Genomic DNA, 16,361 nt, shown 5'->3' on the forward strand with positions numbered 1-16,361 from the left:
ATTTAGACTTAAAACTTCAGTAGATATAAAGGAGGATCCCATCACTGTAGTCTCCCTTCGTAAGTTGAAATTTCTTATTCATGTTATTATTACTATGTGGTTTTTTTGTGGCTGCAATGTATTTTTCTAGGCCAGTGATAGAAAAAGTTTAATTTCAGATTTTAAAAGCATGGTGGAAAGTTGATCTAGAAAAGAATATTTTTGATCTTTATGAAAATTCATTATAGACCAGTGTATTTATTAATAATTAAAAATAAAATTTTTACTATAAATTATTGTATCAAACCCTTCAATTTTTATATGTTTGTCATAGAAATAACCAAATATTAAAATAATATAAAATATTAAAAAACCCAGCACAGGGGGGTCGCGGCACAGTGGTGCCGTGGTATAGTTGGATCAAGTATAATGATATCTGACAGTGATTAAAATCACTATCAAAAATAAACGCTTCGATGCAAATCTAAAGATTAGTGTTTAATTTTAAAAAAATTGGTGTTTTATTCCAAAAGCTTCTTGATCTGATGGTTCCTTATTAATATCTCGATTAAGACAAAGTATGTCGAATGAAAAAGGGTTTATTANTCTGCTAGTTCATTATTAATATCCTGATTAAGATAAAGTATGTAGAATGAAAAAAGGATTATTAAAAAATATTATTTCTCATAAAAAAATTATATTGATCCATACATCTTTCAAAAAGTTATAGCATTATAAAGTTAAAAGTTTTAAAAATAAAATCGAGAATTTTCACACAAAAATAGCATTCAATAGCCATTTTCACCGTAAAGACAAAATAAAGTTCAAAATTTTTTTTTTTTATATTAAAGTATATTACATTAGCTTTAATTTAAGATATATATAAAAGTGTCAGACCTTCCGGAACACTTTCAAAAGTTAAGTTGAAAAAGTTCTACTTTCTATATGCATTTTTTATATTTGAAGCCCCCCCATATATAGGGAAATAGTCTGATTTAAAAAAAAAGTATATCCAATGAAAGATGTATATAAATACTACTTCTCATGAAAAAATTGTATTGATCCATACATTTTTTAAAAAGTTATAGCACTTTAAAGTAAAAAATGTAAATTATAAAATCGAAAATTTTCACACAAAAATAGCATTCGGTAGCCGTTTTCACCATGAAGACAAGTCCAGAGGTCAAATTTTTTTTTTTCAAATTAAAGTATATTACATTAGCTTTAATTTAAGATATATATAAAAGTGTCAGACCTTCCGGAACATTTTCAAAAGTTAAGTTGAAAAAGTTAATTTTTTGTGAAAAAGTTGTCTTTTTAAATCCCCCCCTGTGGGCAGATAAAGGGTCAAATTTACAAAAAAAATATACCAAATGATAGGTAAAGACATCAAGCATCTATATAAAAAAAAATTATATTGATATGTTCATTTTTGAAAAAGTTATGGCACTTTTAAGTAAAAAAAATTGAAAAAATTTCGAAAATTAGCGATTTTTAAATTTGTAATTTTTTTGGAGGTTTCCCCCATTTACGGGGAACGAGGGAATTTTTTTTCAATTTTTGAGGGTAATGTCTTCGACTAAATACGATTTGTGATCTTTTGACGTATCATTGAAAAAAATCGGTTCGGTGAGAGCTGAGAAAAAGTGGTAACAGACACAAAAAGTACGAAATTTTTTTTTTCCATAATAAAGTATATTACATTAGCTTTAATTTGAGATATATATAAAAGTGTCAGTATTTCTGGAACACTTTCAAAAGTTAAATTGAAAAAGTAAATTTTTTGTGAAAAAGTTGTCATTTTGAATCCCCTCTGTGGGCTGGTAAAGGGTTAAATTTACAAAAAAAATATACCAAATAATAGGTAAAGACATCAAGCATCTATAAAAAAAAAATTTATATTGATTTGTTCATTTTTGAAAAAAGTTATGGCACTTTTAAGTAAGAAAAATTGAAAAAATTTCGAAAATTAGCGATTTTTAAATTTGTAATTTTTTTGGAGGTTTCCCCCATTTACGGGGAACGAGGGAATTTTTTTTCAATTTTTGAGGGTAATGTCTTCGACTAAATACGATTTGTGATCTTTTGACGTATCATTGAAAAAAATCGGTTCGGTGAGAGCTGAGAAAAAGTGGTAACAGACACAAAAAGTACGAAATTTTTTTTTTCCATAATAAAGTATATTACATTAGCTTTAATTTGAGATATATATAAAAGTGTCAGTATTTCTGGAACACTTTCAAAAGTTAAATTGAAAAAGTAAATTTTTTGTGAAAAAGTTGTCATTTTGAATCCCCTCTGTGGGCTGGTAAAGGGTTAAATTTATTAAAAAAATATACCAAATAATAGGTAAAGACATCAAGCATCTATAAAAAAAAAATTTATATTGATTTGTTCATTTTTGAAAAAAGTTATGGCACTTTTAAGTAAGAAAAATTGAAAAAATTTCGAAAATTAGCGATTTTTAAATTTGTAATTTTTTTGGAGGTTTCCCCCATTTACGGGGAACGAGGGAATTTTTTCAATTTTTATGGGTAATGTCTTCAACTAGATACGATTTCGTATGAAAGATATCGGTCCGGTCAGAGCTGAGAAAAAGTTGCAATAGACACAAAAAAACACAAATTAAAATTAATATCTTTTCAGATTTGTGTAGAAGCTAAAATAATGTTGGTATACTTATAAAAGATAAACCAAAAAATATTTAACTAATTAATAATTGGGAAATAAATTCTAATAATCAAAACAAAAATTAACATAATTATTATTTTAGGAGAAATTTAGTATTCAACGAAAAATTAATGATATTATAATCAAAATAACATAACCAATTAATGTAATATAATAACCAGAGAAAGAACTAATAGTTACTATTCAAGTTTATAAAATTCTAAGAAAATTTTGTTTTTATAATTGATAAAAAAAAATTATATTTTGAATATATTCGCCTATGGATCAGTTTATTAATATACAACAGGTAATTTTAAATTATTTAAAATTAAATTCACTTTTTTTTTTTTTGATTTTAAGCTTACTAAACTAACAATTTTTTTTTAGTTAAATTCAAGTTACAGTTATAATTAATTTATTATTAAATCTATTAATCAATTATTTTCAGTTTAATAACAAAAAAATTTTAGTTTAATTAATTAATTAATTATAACTGTAACTTGAATTTAACTAAAAAAAAATTGTTAGTTTAGTAAGCTTATAATTGTAAAACTCTAACGGAAATAAATAAATAATTACACAAAATTTTTTAGATGCAAAAAAAATCCTGTATTTAATTATCTATTAGAGAGATCCCTATTTTAAGTGATAAATAATTTTCACAAAATGTTGTTTTCATAATTTTTTATCCGATAAATGGTGTGCGTATTAAAATTGTTTAAAGATGTAGACTTTAAATAAAAATTCATTAATAATTAATTAAATTAAATTAAAACACCGGAAACAAGAATAATCTTTTTCATTGGTCCATAAATTACATCAATATTTATTCTTGATATCATAAGTGACATTTTTGATAGCAAGAATTATCAATATAAACTTGTTCATGTGATGACCATCATCAAGAAATGACAATTATTCTATGCTAAACTGCAAATTATCAATAAAAAATTGGACAAAAATCGATAAACTTTAACAATCAATAACGGATAGACTGTTTCTCAAATAAAAAATATAAGCATAAACCCTGAAGGGATAAAAAAAAATTATTTAACAACTAATTTAATTATTGTTAAGATTTTCAATTCAAACTTTTTCTTTTACAGAAACTTATAATTTTCTATTGTTTCTAAGAAATTGAGTATCTTAGCTTTATAAATCACTCTGTGTAAGTTCTTATATTTAAAATTTAGTCATCTTTACTTATTATACATACCACAGTATTCGCAATATCATTTTCCTCGTTGATAACTTGAATAAGGCTCTTCCCATGATTAATTAACATTAAATTTTGATAATATTCTTTTAATCCTTAATATTAAATATATTTTACAAACTAAATTTTAATATAATATGCATATTTATCAATATTGTTTTGTCAAATATTTGAAAAAAATTAAAAACTAAAAGAAATATTTTAATCATATTAATGGGATAGAAAGTTTTAAAACAACAAAATTTGTTTTAATATAAATTTAGTAGCTAATTTGTTTTAAGAAGAAAATTAAAATTAAACATACTTTTTATTTATTACGTCTTAATAAATGTTATTTTATTTACTTCGATTTGATATTTCATATGATTTTTGAATACAATTTAATTGATTTTCAAAATTTTTGTACACCTCAATCTTAGTTGAAAATGTTTTAATTGATAGTTTATTTGACATAATTTCATGTGTTTTAATTATATATTCTGATTTTATTTCATTATAATACTGCTCAAAATGCAGCAAGGAATTTTCTTTTAGTTTTTTTGTGAGTTTATATAACTCTTCAATAATCAAATTTACCTAGTACACATGTTTATTTATTTATTAGGTTTTGGGATTTTATTCATTTATTAAGTTTATTTTAGTCATCCCGAGTACGTAGATAACATTTTTTTATTTATCTTAATCTTAGGGTCAATCCATGCCAAATCATCTAGAAGTGGTTGCAAATTATTTAATGTTGTCATAATCGAATAAAATTTTAGATTAAACTTTATTATAACTTAAAATTTATATAAAAAAATGAAATATGTACTTATGATGTATTAAGAAAAAAAAAATTTGTGCTGTTCTATACATTTTTCAAAAAGTTATAGCATTTTTAAGTTGAAAATTTAAAATCGAAAATCGAAAATTTTAACAAAAAATAGTGTTTTTTTAACTACGGCAGCAGTTTAAATNGAAAATCGAAAATTTTTAACAAAAAATAGTGTTTTTTTAACTACGGCAGCAGTTTAAATGTAGAAGATAAAGTGTCGGGACAAATTTTTTTTTTTATTTTAAAGTACATATAATAAGCTTTAATTTGATATATGTTTAAAGGACGCAGTATTTCCGGAACATTTTCAAAAATTAAGTTGAAAAAGTTAGTTTTTGTAAAAAAGTTGCTATTTTAAATCTCCCCCAATGAGCAGGTTAAGTGTTAGATTTTCAAAAAAATGATATCAAATGAATGGAAAATATCTAAGGTTTTAGTATAAAAAAAAATTATGTTGATATGTTGATTTTTCAAAAAATTATGGAAGTTTTAAGAAAAAAAAGTGAAAAAATTTCGAAAATTAGCGAAGAAAATTAAATTAGTAATATTTTTGCATATTTCCCCCATTTGCGGGGAACGAGGGAATTTTTTTCAATTTTTAAGGGTAATGACTTCAACTAGATACGATTTGTGATCTTTTGACGTATTTTTGAAAGAAATCGGTCCAGTGAGAGCTGAGAAAAAGTGGTAACAGACACACAAAAAAATAAAAATAAAAAAAAAAACACATCATAGTAAAATTAATACCTTCTCAGCTTCGCATCGAAGCTAAAAAAAATAATTAATTTAGTGAAAGTGCTTTGAGTCTTTACAAAAATAAAAAAAAGGTTTATTAATCTGTGTTGTTATATGACGACTGTGGTTTTAATGCAGAATGGCATTTTTTGCTTCATGTCATGGCAAAAACGCCAACGATGAGTTGGTAGAACAGCAAAAAGAAAAGTAAAAAAATGTGCTTGATTTGAAGCACTGTTACTAAAATAATTAATTTTTTTTTGCAAACAGAACTGTTAATTTGATGTCTCGTATAAGGTGATTTTAAATTATAAGAATAGAAACATTATTATGTTCCACATGATGATTAACTATGTTTCAATTTTGCAATGAAATAATTAAAGGATAAAATACATAAATATACCCATCTTAGAAGTACAACAAAACGAAAAACACCTAATATGAGATTTAAATTGTGTAAAACTACTCCCAGGAATAGAGAAAAACACAGATTTTTACCAATTAATAACAGTACCATAAGAAGCCTTAAAATATCATTAACTAATATTTACGAAGAGAAAGTATTCTAATTACTATAATAAAACCATGATTAGATATTAAAATATTTTCAATATTATCATAATAATTTAATTAATTAATTATTTATTTTGCAACTAAAATAATGAATTGAATGATTAAACATATATAATTATTATATTGAATTGCAATATATTACATATACAATATTATATAAAACAATTACAAAAATCCAGCACAGGGTGGTCGCGGCACAGTGGTGACGTGGCATAGTTGGATCAAGTATAATAATATCTGACAGTGATTAAAATCACTATAAAAAAAAAAACGCTTCGATGCAAATCTTTAGATAGTGTTTAATTTTAAAAAATTGGTGGATTATTCCAAAAGTTACATGATCTGCTAGTTCCTTTTTAATATCCTGATTAAGATAAAGTATGTAGAATGAAAAAAGGATTATTAAAAAATATTATTTCTCATAAAAAAATTATATTGATCCATACATCTTTCAAAAAGTTATAGCATTATAAAGTTAAAAGTTTTAAAAATAAAATCGAGAATTTTCACACAAAAATAGCATTCAATAGCCATTTTCACCGTAAAGACAAAATAAAGTTCAAAAATTTTTTTTTTTATATTAAAGTATATTACATTAGCTTTAATTTAAGATATATATAAAAGTGTCAGTATTCCGGAACACTTTCAAAAGTTAAGTTGAAAAAGCTCTGTGGGCTGGTAAAGGATTAAATTTATAAAAAAATATACCAAATGATAGGTAAAGACATCAAGCATGTATAAAAAAAAAAATTATATTGATTTGTTCATTTTTGAAAAAGTTATAGCAGTTTTAAGTAAAAAAAATTGAAAAAATTAGCGATTTTTAAATTTGTAATTTTTTTGGAGGTTTCCCCCATTTACGGGGAACGAGGGAATTTTTTTCAATTTTTAAGGGTAATGTCTTCGACTAAATACGATTTGTGATCTTTTGACGTATCGTTGAAAGAAATCGGTTCGGTGAGAGCTGAGAAAAAGTGGGTGACAGACACACAAAAAAAAAAATAAAAAAGTAAACACATCTTATTAAAACCAATACCTTCTCAGCTTCGTATCGAAGCTAAAAATTAAAAAATTTTTTTTTTTAAATTAGGTTCCCTAACAGAAATAATGCACCTAAAATACGTGTATTTTTATCAAATTTCTATCATTGTAGTTCTCTAAATCCCAATAAAATTGTTTTAAATATTTTAAATTTAGTTGAAGTACTGATTATACACTATAAAAGACGACATTTGAAAATCACTATAAAATAATAACCTTTTAATGGTTTTAAGTAAGCTCAAAAACGCCAGATTTCTCAAAAACATCTCCATTTTAAGAAAGTCATTTATGTTTAAAATTTCACTTACATTTTTTTTATGTACATTTTATAATCAGATAAGTCTAAAATTTTATTCGATTAAGTCAATATTGAATAATTTATGTTTTTTAACGATTTGGCTATTTTTAACATTTTTTTATATTGAAATAGCCATAAAAATGTGAAGGTCATAAAAAAAATGTTTTAATCTAAATATAGCATGAAGAATAAAATCTAAAAATTTAAGAAAAAACGAGATTGTCGTACAACCACTTCTGGATGATTTAGTATGTATTGATCCCTTAATAAATTTCTATTAACTATAATTTTGGTTCTGGGGATTTGGGGATATAATTCTTCCTAGAACAAAAAAGTTTTTGCCGTGCTGTATATACCATATGAATTGGGTATCTCGGATTTTATAACCGCGTAAAATCCTGCATATTACCAATTATATTAATTACATTTTGTAATACTAGATTGAGAAAAAATGTTGTACAATAATTAATATACTTTAAAAATTATAAATTAGCACTCTCTAAATAATATTTTATGTTTTTAACTATCATTATTATTATTGTTAATCAAAAAGTAGGGATTCTCTACAGAGGCGTAACCAGCAAGCTGGATGGGACTACCCAGTTTTTAGAGCTAGTTTTATTGTTATTTAAATATTTTATTCTCAAATAATGATCAAAATAAAATCACTCCCAGAGAGGCCAAGTTCCGGTCGAATAGTTCCAAATTAAAATAATTATAATGGTGCCTGTTCTATATTATAATCCTTGGCATGCCTCTGTTCCCATGATAAAAATAAAATAGTATTAAAGATAAATTTTGTAGTTGTTATAAAAATTATCTTATTCATAACTTTCTTAAGATTGCCTTAAAAACTTTTATACGAAAAAAATCCAAAAACGCAATGGTTAATAACCATGTCGCATACAAGAGAAGGGCACAAGGGGTGCGCGTCTTCTCCTTTAACATACATATTTTACTTTATCAGACAATAGTTTTTCATGAGTAATTTTCTCAATTAAACTTGATTTACTAAAACAATTTTCGTTAATATTGGTTTCGTTAAAATTATTTTGCATTTCTTCAAATTCTTTATTTATTATCTCTAATTTTGCTTTGGTAGCATGTATTTCATCAAATGTCTTGCTAAAAAAAGTTAAATTATAATAAATTAAAATAACCTAATCAATAATGCTGTAAATAAATTTTGAAATTACTAAACTACATAACTCTGTGAAGTTCATGAAAATTATAGTTCGAGGAGGAATTAATAGGCATGTATGTATTAGTGAATATTATTGTTATTGTTGGGATAACAATACAAAAACATGTACATCATACAAAAATAATATATTATAAAACAAAATAAATTTAATATGATTAAAAAAATCCAGCACAGGGGTGAAGCGGCACAGTGATGACGTGGTATAGTTGGGTCAAGTATAATGATATTTGACAGTGATTAAAATCACTATAAAAAAAAACGCTTTGATGCAAATCTTTAGATAGTGTTTAATTTTAATAATTTGGTGGATTATTCCATTGCTACATGATCTGTAATTTCCTTATTAATATCCTGATTAAGATAAAGTATGCCGAATGAAAGAGGAATATAAATATTATTTCTCATAAAAAAATTGTATTGATCCATACACTTTTCAATAAGTTATAGTATTATAAAGTTAAAAATGTAAAAAATAAAATCGAGAATTTTCACACAAAAATAGAATTCGATAACCATTTTAACCGTGAAGACAAAGTAAAGTCCGAATATTTTTTCTCCATAATAAAGTGCATTACATTAGCTTTAATTTAAGATATATATAAAAGTGTCAGACTTTCCAGAACACTTTCAAAAGCTAAGTTGAAAAATTAAATTTTTTGTGAAAAAGTGGTCATTTTGAGACCCTCCTGTAGGTAGATTAACGGTCAGATTTTTAAAAAAAACTATACCAAATGATAGGTAAAAACATCATGCATCTAAAAAAAGAAACTTAATTGATTTGTTCATTTTTGAAAAACTTATGGCAGTTTTAATTTAAAAAATATTGAAAAAATTTCGAAAATTAGCGAGAAGGGTAAAATAGAGAGTTCTACGCCCCCCACCTCACCCCTCACTAACCGATGACGATGAAATGCGCGTCTTAACCTAACCACTTAATCTTAACGTCTTCTCATTCCAAACCGTACACGTTGACAGATACGTTAGCGTTTCGTCGATCAAATATTTTAATTTGGGACACAGGTGTGGGGAACGTCAACTCATACCTGTATTCTTCGTTAAAATATTTTCGATCAACGCGAGGTTTATTACTCCCGCTAATATGTCTTGCCAAAATGAACCACTTGAAACAAGACTGATCGATATTCTGTGGATTGATGATTGCTTTTCTTTGATTAATCTCTGGTGGGACTGGAATATATGATGAACCGGCGAGGGGCGTATACTTTTATGCGCTGAGAATAAGGCCGTCGATATGCGATAGAGTAAAAACGCTACCCCTCCCTGAGTACGCGTACGAGCATAACCTCAAAATCTTCATCGACTGCACACCCAATATCCGTATCGGATAGTAATGCCCTAGCGTGTGTCTTGAAGGCACGGTCTCCAAGCGGTGCTTCCGATCGCGGTATATAGTATGAAGCCTCTAATTTGAGATTGTACTTGATCGGACGGTTACCGACAATTTCAGCGAGTCTGTCGATCAGCTCGGGTTTAATGGCGCGCAGAAAATCCCGATAGATCGCAAAATTTTCCACGTTATTCCTATAAAACCAAACTGCTCCAACGCAGAATCAATATTAGTGAAATCGCAGTTATCCGTCAACTGCTTACGTAACCTATTTGATCTAACCGCGCTGTTGTTAGCCCTACTACGCTTAGCCGCCTGACGTGACGAAGCAGATGTAAATGAGGTAGCTTTAATAAAAAATAAAATAAATTATTTATTTATTGGAATAAAAAAAAAAATAATAAAAATAGTAGGGTTGGAAAAATTAAAGAGATATATAAGTATTTTAAAATGTTAAAAATTGTAGTTATCTATATACCTGGTACAGAAAACATTTGCTGGTTCATGATTTTTTATTTGCTCGTGTAACATATTAAAATAATAAATTTATAGTGTTCAAAATGACAACTGTGCATTAACATCAATGCAATACGTATGTGACAGGATAAAGAGCGTTTAATAGGTTATATAATCAAATAATAAAATGTGTAGGCGTGAAAAAAAAAACAGCGTTGCCATTTTTCTCATAAAATGCTGAAGCCTATGAACGTTATAGTATGGTGATACCTTTGATATTTGATATATGCTTACCTAAGCATCTGATAGACAATGATAAAATTTTTAGAAAATGATTTATTATATACAATTTATAGACGTGCGGCATATTAGTTTACGTCGGTTTCATCACCACCCATTACAGGTTAGTTCATATTAAATTTCATTACCTTTTTAGAAATTGTTGATGGAGAACCCTGTTGCGTTAATATTAAGTAAATATGTTAAAGAAATAGTCAAGGACACGTGTGATGGCGGTGGCCGCTACTAAACGTGCATTATTCAATGTAATGCGTACGTTTATCAGTAGACGTTATCAGTTAACATGAAGTTTTAGTTTATCCTATCCTCTAGTAGATGGCGGTAGGAGGTGAACAGTATGAAACATCTCCCCACCCATGGCATTGAATTATAGTGTGCATGACACTATAGTTTAAAAAACCGATATATTGAATGACCTTTTTTTTTTCCCCCGACCGGCATTATTGTGGGCCGCCCTGGAACTGCCGCGAGGCATTACTTCAGGGCGGCCCTCGCCGTCTTAATAATTCACACCACTACATTGTGAATCAGCCCGAAATTAATCAAGAGGGGGCCCTCCCGTTAACCGGATCCCAGAGTGGGAACCGTTGGCAAAATAACTCACAAACAAAAACACAAAAACAAGAACAAGAACCTAAGGCACCGGCCTAAACCAGCGCTTCAGGTCCTCCTGTGCCGGGCGGCGTGGCTGCCTCTGTCTCAGGCGTTCCGCATCCTCCTTCTTTAATAAGACGGATTCGGCGAACGCCTGGACGAGCCTCCACGCCTCCTGACTCCTCAACATCAGGTCCACCATGGACCCGACTCGGAACGTGGACCCTAGTCGAGACTCCAAAGAGTCCCACTCCTGGGCCCACGCCTTGCACCGAAAGAGGGTGTGCAGAGCGCTATCTACCTCTCCCGGGCGATCCGAACAGCAGTCGCAAGTCGGCGCGGCTGCTTTACGAATACGGTGTAATTACTCGTTAAAGCAGCCGTGGCCGGACATCACTTGAATGAGGCGGGGGGAAGTTGAACTCTCTATTTTACCCTACTTAAGCGATTTTTAAAATTGTAATTTTTTTGGAGATTTCCTTCATTTACGGGGAACGAAGGAAATTTATGCAATTTGAGGTTAATGTTTTCGATTAGATACAATTTGTGATCTTTTAACGTATCGTAAGAAATCGATTTGGTGAGAGCTGAGAAAAAGTTATAACAGACACAAAATAAAAAAAATTCAGCACAGTGGGGTCGCAGCATTGTGGGGACGTTGCAAAGTTGGGTCCAGTATAGATTTAATTTTACAGTAAATAAAATCACTATCATAAACGCTTCGATGCAAATCTGTAGATAGTGTTTAATTCTAAGAAATTGATGGATAATTGCAAAAGCAATTTTACAATGGAAATATTCAGAATTAATTAATTTTAATGATTATATATCTAAAAAAACCAATAAAAAAAAAGTTGTTAAAAAGATTTATTCAATTGAGCGTATTATAAAATTTGATTTACTTATAAAAATGCATCGTTAAATTCAGGTGAAACTAATAATCATTCTTTTTTTAAATTTATGATTTATATAGCAACATGTAGCAAAAAAAAAATTGGAATATTATAGACTGGTAGTAAATAGAATTAAAAAATTAATAAATTTCAAAGTAAAATGATATAATATCAAATCTAGTTCGACAATATACTTTAAAAGTATTAGAAATGAATGATTTTAATTAATTGTATGGATAAAGCTGGTTAAGCTAATTGTTATTTGATTAAGGGATTTTTTCAATTTTTAAGGGTAATATCTTCAACTAAAGATGAATTGTAATAATTTGACGTATCGTTGATAAAAGTAGGTCAAGTGAGGGTTGGCAAAATAAATCGTAGCCACAAAAAAACCACATACTAAAATAATATTAACATGAATAAGAAATTTCTACTCATGAGGGGAGACTAGAATGATAGGATCTTTGATATTCATTGAAGTTACTGAATCTAAATGAGAAAAAATCAAATGATTTCAAAATTTTTTTTAACTAAAAAAAAAATGCAATATATTAATTGTCACAGAATGATTTGAACCTTGTACCCTAAGCTTGAAAGACACAAGTGTTACCGATTCGGCAACTGTATGTTGCTTTCGTCGCATGATAAAATTAGCTATTTAAGCTAAATCAAATTTAAAAATTACTTTTTCGACTTTAAAAAAGTAAAAAAAGTGTAATAAATTTAATATCTTATGTCTTATGAACTTTATTCTATGTCAATTAAATTATATAATATTCATGAAAGTCAGTGAATTCCCCTAATAAGATATTATAAAATAAAATAAAATACAAAATCCAGAATCTTAATACCAAATAGCATATTTTTGATAGCGGTAGCCATTTGCGCATAGAAAATAGGTCGTCGGGACAATTTTTTTTTTTTAATTTTATAGTACATTATATAAGCTTTAATTTTACAATGTTTAAAGGACGCAGAATTTCCGGAACATTTTCAAAAATTAAGTTGAAAAAGTTAGTTTTTGTATAAAAGTTGCTATTTTAAATCATACCCAGTGAACACTCAATATTAAATTGTTTTAATATTATTCATTTTATTTTCACAAAAGAATAGTTTTTAGTATCGAAACATTACTATAACATTTTATGTAAGACATTTTTATTTTACTTGGTTTAATTAAATTGTATAAGGTAATGGACTTATCATAAACTATAAATTTAATTACCTACAATGTAAATAAAATATTAAATAAAAAAGTTTTGTTTTGTTAGTTTTATATATTTATTGATTTATAAATTATTAATTACTAAATATCACCAATCATCACATGTTATATTTTATGAATTATAGTAGTGTCAACTTTTATTTTAGCTATAGTTCATAAAATGATATTTTACTAGATTACATAGACAACATACAAATTATTTAATTGTCATTTAAAAAGAAATTGTTTTTTAGTATTATATTTATTTTGTGATTAATTGACTAGTTTATGGTTAACGCATCATATTGAATAATTTAATTAAGTCAAGTAAAATAAAAATTGCTTACATAAATTTTATATCGTGATGTTTCGATAATAAAAACTAACTTTTTGTATAATAATCAAATTTTTGTGCTATTTAGTAATTAATAATAAATAAATCAAAAAAATATATTATATTACCAATGAAAACTAAAATTTTTTTTTTTTTAGTATTATATATATATATATTGTGAGTTTTTAGTGGTTTATGTTAAACGTATCACTCTGTATTATTATTATGATTTTAAATTTACATAAATTACCTAATATCTGAAGAACATTCATTGTTGCGTTTTTCAACTTCTTCTATTTCTTTAGCCTTATCATTATTTGTTTTTCTTATTTCACATAAAATTTTATTTTGATCCTCATTAGTTTTTATCACGTTGTCTAACTTAATTTTTATTTCACTCATTACTTTTAATATTTTAATCAAACCTACATTTGTAAAAATTCAATATTATCAGAATTTATTTTCTAAAAGTATTTCTAGTATTACTTTGACGCACTTAATTTAAAATTATTTTCATAGTCATGGTGTTTTTCTAACAATTCATTGAGATTCATTATAACAAAATGATTCTAAAAATAAGTGACTTATTCAATGATTTTCATAGAAAATCAATAATTTCAATTAAAATAATCGAGTTTAATACATTAAGCAATAATAACCTGTTCAACATTAAACAAAAATGTTTTTGTAGCACTATATAAACATGTTTCCATTTCTGACAATTCAAAACAAGACATTTCTCTAAAAACATTATAAATTTGTAAATAGGAAAAGGATTACAAAACTTTTTAGAATAATTAATTTCAGTTAAATGATATCAGATGCGTATTTAAAATAGGGAATATATGGAATAGATCAACCGGAGTAAAAATATTTATATGGATAGGTGGATTAAACGTCAAATAACATGTGAGATATTTTATAATAGTATTGCTTTTGTAATATTTTGATGTAAGTATACTTACATTTGTACAGTATTGAATCTCAAAAATGTAACATATATGAAGAGTGAATGTGTCAAACGTTCTATGTGCCAAAAACATATTTGTTCAGAAAACACAAAAAACAATGGTAACATGGGCATGTCTCACACACCGAACACCATCTATGAATGCAATTTTGTACAAGTAAAAAATTTAATTGACATTTGAAACACATATAAGATTGTGGCCTTTGGCACATAGAACATAAATCAGAAATAAAACAATTTTTCACTTTTTTGGCACATAGAACGTTTGACACATTCACTCTTCATATATTGAATATTATATATTCAATTACTACTACTGTGATCAAAAAGTAAGGTGAAATTGTCATTTAAAACTTTTAGACATTATGATGGCAGCTAAATTTTTTTCTTAAGTCGGTAGGACTTCCTTGTTGACATGTGCCATGTGTTTATTTGTTAAAAGTTTTAATAACCTACAAGTTATATGTTTTTTAAAACATCCAAAAGTGAATTTTACAATTTTTACAATGGGTATTTTTATTGAGCAAAGAACTTGGATCAAATTTTGTTTGTGGAACGAATATTATTGTGCGGATACGTTAAAAATGTTTCGAAAAACCTTTGATGATCAAACTATGGCGCAAAAAAAACATTTATGAGTGGTACAACGAGTTCAAAGCGGTCAAGAACACGTTGAAGACGAACCGTAGTCTGGACAACCATCAACGACTACCGACGAAGACCACGTCCAAGATATCAAATATTTGGTGCTTGAAAATCGTTTATTGACAATTAGAGACCTCGTTGACAGTGATGACATATCATTTTTTGGAAAAAAAGCGTCGCATTGATGTGTGTGGAACTTTATTGTCTGACTATCAGGACCACTTGAAACTGAAGACGAAACTTTGATTTACAACCCTGAAACCACCGACCAATCTAGCGAATATCGTGCAAAATGTGATGCAAGACCGAAAAGACCACGGCAAAGTCAATTGAAAATCAAGGTCATGTTGACAGTTTTTTTTGATTATCGTGGTGTGATGCACTATGAATTCCTACCGCCGGGCCAAACTGTCCACAAAGTGTATTATTTGAGTGTTATGTGTCGTTTGCGTGAAGCTATTCGTTTGAAATGGCCGGAATTATAGGTTAACAGATCTTGGTTCCTTCATCACGATAATGCGCTATCTCATACTGCATTGGTTCTCGCGAGTTTTTTACCAAAAACTCAACTCATATCGTTCCGCAACCACTGTATATGCCTGTTTTGGCATCATGCGACTTTTGGATATCCAGAAAATTAAAAAAGCCCCTTCGGGGACATTGTTTTTACACGATTGAGGAGATAAAAACCGAATGGAAGAAGGTCTTGAAGGCTATACCGGAAAAAGATTATTTTGATTGTTTTGAGGACTGGAAAAAAATTTTGGCAAAAGTGCATTTTATCTAGCGAGGATTACTTTTAAGGGAAAGAATTTGATTTGAAATAATAAATAAATAATTTTCATTATATAAACAATTTCACCTTACTATTTGATCACAGTAGTATACAAAGATGTCTTTGGGATTCTTAATGCCCAGTTTCGCGAAGAAATAGTATAAAATATTATAAAATATTATAAAATAATAGTCTGTTATACGCTACATTGTAATTTTACAAGTAATTATGTTAAGTTAATAAGACTATTATTATAAACATTTTCATTACAATATATATATAGATATATATTAGGGTGTCCCTTATTTTGAA

Source organism: Daktulosphaira vitifoliae, unplaced genomic scaffold (assembly GCF_025091365.1).
Source record: "Daktulosphaira vitifoliae isolate Bord-2020 unplaced genomic scaffold, ASM2509136v1 Scaffold_2, whole genome shotgun sequence".
Lineage (NCBI taxonomy): Eukaryota > Metazoa > Arthropoda > Insecta > Hemiptera > Phylloxeridae > Daktulosphaira > Daktulosphaira vitifoliae.